Consider the following 7,869-nt stretch of genomic DNA (forward strand, 5'->3'; position numbering starts at 1 on the left):
TCAGTCTCCATGGCTGTCTCTGGCAATGAGTCGTTGGGTATATTTCAAGCAGAAGTTGATCAGGAAGGGTGTCAATGGTTACAGGAAGAAGGGAGAACTGAGTTGAGAGGGAAAGTAAATCATTCCTGATCAAATGGCAGAGCACACTCGATGTGCCAAGTAGATCATTCTGCTCCCATGTCTTATGTTCTAATTAAGCCTAAATTCATTGTCATTTCGGAAAATGAGAGGGTACCGCATAGACACAAAAAAATTATGGGATCTGCACAGACCAAATGGAAGTGAAGAGTCCAGAGCCAGGTACCCTTTGGATACAGGGTAGGCCATTTCAAACACACATGAGACATATTTTAACTACAAGGAATGTGGACCTGTAGAAATCACTACTACACAAAGCAGTGGAAACCAATAAGGAGGTGAAAGGAAGCAGGAACAGGATAGTAAAATGATCAGCCATGATCACAATGAATACTGGGATAGGCCATTGGGCCAAATTGTTTATTTCAGAATATAAAAAGACTGTTTAATTAGGAGAGAACCATAATAAATATCAAACATCCTCAAATACATTTCCCACCCCTCCTACAAAGATACCTCCACAATAGAATTATAAAGGAGACAATCAGGGAGATTAATCCAAGACTAATATTAATATTAGTCTTCAGATAAAGAATCTCGATAACCCCTACACTGCAGCATACTCCAAACACTTTGAAATATTATCTTCCTTGTTGAGTAATAAATTAAGAATATTGACCAATTTTTCTTCATCCTGCAGCATACATAGAGTCATTCATCAAAATGAGAAATTGCAACACCCAATATCAATTAAACCTGACATTCTAGTGTGCAAAGAAAAGATAAAGCTTTATTTGTCACATGTACATTGAAAGATACGAAGAAATACATTGTCTCACCTAATTGAATAATCAACGATTGTAGTGGGGGCAGCCTGCAAGTATTGCCACGATTCTGGCATCAACATTGCATGCACACAACTTACTCACTTTAACCACAACTCTTCAGTATAGGAAAGTATAGAACTGTGCCTCTAGGTAACTTCTGTAGTTGGTTTGCTGACTGATAGTCGAAAACATTTAGCGGAAAATTACGCTGGAGAGTTAGTAATGGGGGACAAAGAAATGGTGGATGTATTTTGTGTCAGTCATCACTGAGCAGAATGCCAGAAATTTGGGAGCAGTAGGGGGCAGAGGTGAGTGTGGTTGCTATTACTAAGATGACGCTTGGGAAACTGAAAGATCTGCAGGCAAATAAGTTACCTAGAGCAGATGGCTACAGACCAGGTTCTGAAAGAGGTATCTGAGGAGATTGTGAAGGCATTAGTAATGATCTTTCAAGAATCACTAGATTCTGGCATCTAGTGAATTGGAAAATTGCAAATGTCACTCCACTATTTGAGAAGTACGGAGGCAGAAGAAAGGAATTTATTGGCCAGTGGGTCTGACTTCAGTAATTGGGAAAATATTGGAGTCCATTATCAAGGAGAGGGTTTGAGGGTATTTGGAGGCATTATAAAGTAGGCTAAAGTCAGCATAGATTCCTAAAGGGGAAATGTTGCCTGACAAACCTGTTGGAATTCCTTGAGGAAATAACAGGTGGAATTGACAAAGGAGAATCAGTAGATGTTCTTTTCTTGGATTTTCAGTAGGCCTTTGACAAGATGCCACTCATGAATCTGTTTAACAAGATAAAAGTCCATGGTATTACAGGAAAGATACTAGTATGGATATATTTCCTGACTGGCCGAAGGCAAAGAGTAGGAATAAAGAGGACCTTTTCTGGTTGACTGCTTTCGACTAGTGGTGTTCCACAGGGGTCGGTGTTGGGACCTTCTCCTCATGTTATATGTCAAAGATTTGGATGATGGTATTGATGGCTTTGTGGCCAAGTCTGCAGATGATACAAAGGTGGAGGGACAGTTAGTGTTAAGCAAGCTGGGAGTTTGCAGAAAGACTAGGACAGATTGAGAGAATGGGCAAAGAAGTGGCAGATGGAGGAGTAGAAGGAATAAACGTGTACACTTTTTTTAAATGGAGAGAAAATTCAAAACAAAGGTAGTGATGCAAAGGGACTTGGGTGTCCTTGTACAGAATTCCCTAAAGGCTGACTTGCAGGATGAGTTAGTCGTAAGGACGGCAAATACAAAAGCATTCATTTCAAGAGGACTGGAATACAAGAGGAAGGATGTGTTGGCTCAGGCTTTAGAAGACATTGTTCAGACTGCATTTGGAGCAGTTTTGGCACCCTTATCTAAGAAAAGATGTGATAGCATTGGAGACCGTCCAGAGAAGGTACACAAGAATGACTCCAGGAATGAAAGGGTTAATGTACAGGGAGCATTTGCTGGCTTTTGGCCTTTACCCACTGGAGATAGGAAGAATGAGGGGTGATCAAACCCATCAAATATTGAAAGGCCTAGATGGAATGGATGTGGAGAGGATATTACCTGTACTGGGTGAGTCTAGGACTAGAGGGTCTCAGAATAGAGAGACATCTATTTAGAGCAGAGACGAGGAGGAATTCCTTCAGCTAAAGGGCTGTGAATCTGTGGAAAACATTGCCACAAAAGGCTCTGGAGGACAGGTCATTGAGTAGATTTAAAGCAGATGTTGATAGGCTCTTGATTAGTCGGGGCAACAAAGGCTACGGGAAGTAGGTAGGGCAGTGGGGTTGAGGGGGATAATAAATCAGCCATGATGCAAAACCACAGCAGACTTGATGGGCCACTTGGCCTAAATTCTGCTCCCATGTCTTAAGGTCTTATCTTAAAACCCTCTACAGTGGTTTATCTATGTGTTACACAATGCATCACTGTATTGGATGTATGTGGGCTGAAAATAAAAACAATGACATGGACTTCTCCTTTTTGAATGACATCGTTTTTAGAATCTGGAAAAATGACGTGCACTGATAGACACTAACATTTGGGGCAAACATCTTTTGTCCATCTGACTAAGCACCTCTGAGGTTCCTTTGCTGATTCTGCTTTTAAATTCCATTGATAAGCAATTCCTATGCGGTTTTTATTCCTCCCACCCCCACGCTGATAATCTAATCCATAGTGACTTTTATTGAGTGTATATTGATACATCTTATTTGCCTTTCTTACTTAATGCTAAAACATCATCACTGATTGCTAGTGTTACCTCTAGGAGTCACCCAATTCATAGTGAAGAGGATGACAGCAGGAGGCACACAAGAGGCTGATATTCTGACAAAGATTTTATAATACAATATCCCAATCACTACCAAATTCAAGCACATGATCGTCCTCCCCAATCCCCACACAAATTTATAAGGAGACAACACTTATTTGATCCTGATGGTCACATCTTGGAAATGACCCACTAACCAAGCTACTTGACCAACAATTCTCTCTATACTCGTGCTGGCTAGAAGAAAGAATAGTCCCAGAAATTATTTTATGTTTTCTACCTATGTCAGTATAATTAATTATCCTCCGCTGTGTAACGGAGAATGCATGATTGCCATCCACTGCCCTACACCACATTGCTGAGAACAATAGGCAGACCAGGGGAGTCCCAGGCAATCCAAAGCAACCCTATGTCCCCCCCCCCCCTCCCCGTACAGAGCCTACATATATTACATCATAAAGTGACTTAAAGGTTGTTAAACATCATGAATGCCAGGATGTAATATAAATGAAAGTGATAAAATTAGAATTACAAAATAAATTGAAACATTTAGATTGTGTACGAGTATTAAGTGGCCAATTGTAATTGTGCGTGAACTTGTGCATCTTGTAAATACTGAGGAAAATATTCTATCGCATCTCAAGGCGATGGTGACTGAATAAAACAGTTGACTCGTCAGCTGAACATCACAAATTAGACTGCAACACTTTGAAGGTCGTCATTATTTTAAATATAGTACAAGTTTAAGGGCAGAAAATTAAAAGCATTGTATTCATTCACTAGGCAATGAACCAAAATCCTATCGCACGACTGACAAAGCCAGTTCACTGAAACAACAATGATGTCATTAACATCAGAATGCATCATTATGTTACATGTTTGCTATCACTAGCGAAGGCGACTTAAACTAGCACAACAACTTTTCTTTAAGTAGGCAACGATCAAACCATTAAAAGCTGCTATCTCCCTTTACCCACCTGTATCCAATTTGCAGGCTTCTCGCTGAGTGGGCGGCTGGTTGGAGAAGGAGAGTGGGTGTTGAAGGTTAATACTGTGACTCGGAGCCAACGTGGTAGTTACGGTGCCAGATACATATGTTTCCTCCACTAGACCTTTCACTGGCTGAAACCGCCTGTCAAGTGCTTGTGAATCCTGCCACCCTCTTACCTCTGCACAGCAGGTCTCGTCCTCTCAACCTACTGCGCTGTGCAGCCGCGAGCTCGGCTCGCTCCTCTTCCTTGACGACGGGTAGAGCCTAGCGACAGCTTGATTGACGTTCAGGAATTGGCCAATCAGATGCGGCAGCTCCGGCCGCAAGCTCCCTTCAGAGGGCAGGAGGGAGGACTGGTCACCAGGTTGCAGCTTGAGGTGTTCAAGCACTTACTCAGGTGGCGCCTCCGACGATGACACTCAGCAAAAGAAACAAATGGCCTGCACCACCGCCCACGTTGAGAAATGAAGCTGCTAACTGTGGCGATTAGCTGCCCATCACGGTCTTTTTAGCAATATCAACGACTCACAGCAATAGTATTGCAAAAGTATCGGTTTGTTTCTTGCCATGAATGAACTTTGCAATCCACGGTGGGGAGGGAGGTGGGGGGGTGCCGGAAATATTCATGGGACTGCACCAAAAGAATTCACGGATAAGTCTCCGTAAACATTTCTGGTGGCTACTTTACCTGTGCGTGTATGCGATGAGGAAGGCAATCTCGATTAGTATGAAAATTACTGTAAACGACAGTGACTTCACAAATGGCGAAAGGATCAAAAATTTCCCAAAGGAAATTCAATAAGGATATTGCAATACAATAAAATAAAACCGCCATCAACACATGAATCTTATTGAACACCCATATGCAGAGAAGGGTAGAAATAAACAAAATAATGTACCGGAAGAGCAAGAAAGATAAATTTGCACATATTTTTGCTTAAATGTCATTTGATTTTAAGAGTCGTTTTCCGATCTCTTTCATGAGTGGAGCGCAGAGACGCCAGAAAACAAGCAATTTTCATTAAGTTTCTGTGCACTCCTACCACGGACCCGCATTTCAAAGTGGGCATTTTCACTTGTACTCGAAATGTCTACAGTGAAAGAAAAAACGTGGTAAAATTGTCACACAGCAAATTACCCGGACAGTAGCAGGTGAATGCTTCGCCGTCACCTACGTCTTCCAGCCGGAGACATTTGTTTGGCTGCCAAAAACGATTTCCATCTGAACCGAAGCGTTAAATTTTTCACTGGGAGAAAAATTAGATTATAAACGAAGCGACGTTCTCATCCAAACTGAGATATTGAACCTTTTCAGACAGCGATCCTTTCTCGGGGTCATTTTGCAGTAATTTACAAGAAATATATTAATGAAAACATTGAGTGTTTCAAAACAGAAATGACCAACGTAGAGAAACAGGCACGGCATCACATTCATTTATTTTCATTCAACCGGCCGTGATATTGTGAACAATCGTTGTATGTCTGTATAACCACCCGGTCCTGGCACAATAGAACGGCCTCAAATCAGTTTTGGCTTCTGATCCATTTACTGCCGCTTCTGAAGCTTGTTGTACTGAATATAATCATACCCACCCCCACAATATTTGTAACTTGTGTCATTCTCCTGTAACTATGAGGTGGGTAATCTTAGTATTTCAACGCAGATTTTTCACTGCTTCTGTACAAGCGCTGAACCGAAAAAAAACTGAAATCCGAGTTAAATAAGCGATCTGCTACATCTGTGACAGTCTGCCACCAGCGGCAAGGATCTTTCCAGTGGCAGTGTATAAAGTTTTATGTTGAGCAGATTATTTTGATCCACCCGGATTCTTTATAAGTATTCCAAACATTCTTGAGAAAATGTAAGATACCAGTAAATGTGTGTGAAGGGAACTGCAGTCACCGAGCTTAGCGCACAGTCAACAAAAGAGGGACCAAAGCTGCAGCTTCGAGCGCTTACATATCAATGCAGACTCTCTCTCGTATTATTTCTCCTTTTTGTATTGGAAAAAAAGCTGTGGTTTCTTACCCGCAAGTGTGCTGGAATTGCCCGTTTTTGAACTGAAGGGCAGCGAGGCTCTTTATTTTCCAGACTCCGAGGTAAGATTTAAGATCCCAGTCAGAGCGCCCGATTCGTCCAAGCAACGGCTCGCCGTATAGCGATGTGCCTGCCTGCCTCAGAACCAACCCCCTGCCCCGAGTGCAGCCGGTTGTTCGAAGTTGCCGAAAAAGTTCAGGCCAATCCACCTCCAACGTCTGAGGTCACTGCGGCAAAACGTCGCGATACTGAAGTGCAGGAGAGGGCGGTTGGCTGTGCTGTTGCCGAGGAGCGGCACGCTGACTGGGGCTGAGGGCGACTTAACTCTTTCAACTTTCTTAGCGGTTTCCCAAGGAAACGGCGAACGGTTAATTTTGTAAACACAGACATTGCAATTTAATGTGTCATTTGTAGAAAATCTAAGCTTCATGAGCGTAATGGTTATCCCAGGGTAGCCTTTTCATTTAATTATCTTCTCCCCATCCACCATTACTGTCGGATGGGGTTTCACAGTACGCTGAAAGCGCTTTGAAGCGGATATTTTTTTTATCGACTCAAGTCAGTGTCAGACTCAAAATATCTGCATTTATGTCATCTTCCTCTCAATTACTTTGAATGGCTATTACGGTATAAGCAAAACCAGTGGCTATTTTATACAGAAGCAATTACATTATTTTGGTTAATATTGTCCAAGATAAAAGCTATAACTCAGTATCCATCTCATGCTTACACAAACGGTTAGCAGTTTGTCCCCAGGCAACGCAGCAATCATACTTTGAAGAATCTGTGCAGATCATGCAGTAAAGTCAGGCAGTTTTGTTTGCCGTTAAATAATTTAACAAACTTTTGTTGTGAATAAATTATTAATCGAATCAATCTATTTGTGTGTTTTGTGTGGTTTTGCAACATTCTTGTCGTTAGAGTGTACTATTTAACCGTGGGCAGCCTCACAATCAAACTCAAATGGAACAGAACTTGCAGATGCTGGAAATATGAAATAAATAGTGGGTTTACAATTCTGATTTGTTTTAACCTAGTGCAATATTTTCCTTATCTGATGTGCATATAGATGCACTTTCCAGTAAAAGAACATGCTCATTATCAAAGGATCAGTGGGGCAAAATATTGGGCCCCAAATCAGCCTAGTCAGCTCAACACAGCCAGGTATGTAGTCTAACATGCTAAGCAGGGGAACAAATTAGGCATAAATTTGTTCAGTGTTTGGTTTATTTGCCATCTGCTAGTTCATGCTGTGTTACTGATATATGGTACTCACACATAAGGATTAAAATATAATGTAATGAAATAGCTCAGTAAATAATTTACACTTAATTGTCAGGAATCTCTTCAGTTGCTATGTGTTTATAATTATAAAATCAACATATTGAGCATGCACTATACCCAGGAATAGCTAGCAACCAACACTATCTTACTTCTGTCAGGAAATGGAGTAGCAGCCTAGAATTAGATGTGGCTATGCAGACTATAAATGCTGGATAATATTTGCGTTGTTATGCTTTCAATGTTTCACGTACTCCGTACTTGGATGAATGTACAGTTCATGTACTATATTTTAAAACACATAACACATTAACATATTACAAACATTCTCATACAATATTCAAGATTCCAAAATAAGTGAAAAGTCATGCATTGCAACCAAG

At 41.2% G+C, this 7,869-nt stretch overlaps 1 protein-coding gene across 18 annotated transcripts in view; it reads right to left on the reverse strand.

Annotated features, from left to right (window-relative positions):
• The window catches only part of sipa1l1 (signal-induced proliferation-associated 1 like 1), a 432,358-nt gene extending 425,937 nt beyond the window's left edge, over positions 1-6,421 (reverse strand). For 17 of the 18 annotated variants that reach the window (XM_072265599.1, XM_072265573.1, XM_072265549.1 and 14 more), the window contains exon 1: positions 6,197-6,421. The gene's annotated coding sequence lies outside the window, so the exon portion shown is untranslated. Of the gene's footprint in view, positions 1-4,153; positions 4,376-6,196 lie in introns of those variants that run through there. The other variant, XM_072265608.1, reaches the window with a different exon arrangement.
• Between the last annotated feature and the right edge of the window lie 1,448 nt (positions 6,422-7,869).

Source organism: Mobula birostris, chromosome 1, assembly GCF_030028105.1.
Source record: "Mobula birostris isolate sMobBir1 chromosome 1, sMobBir1.hap1, whole genome shotgun sequence".
In the NCBI taxonomy this organism is placed as follows: domain Eukaryota; kingdom Metazoa; phylum Chordata; class Chondrichthyes; order Myliobatiformes; family Myliobatidae; genus Mobula; species Mobula birostris.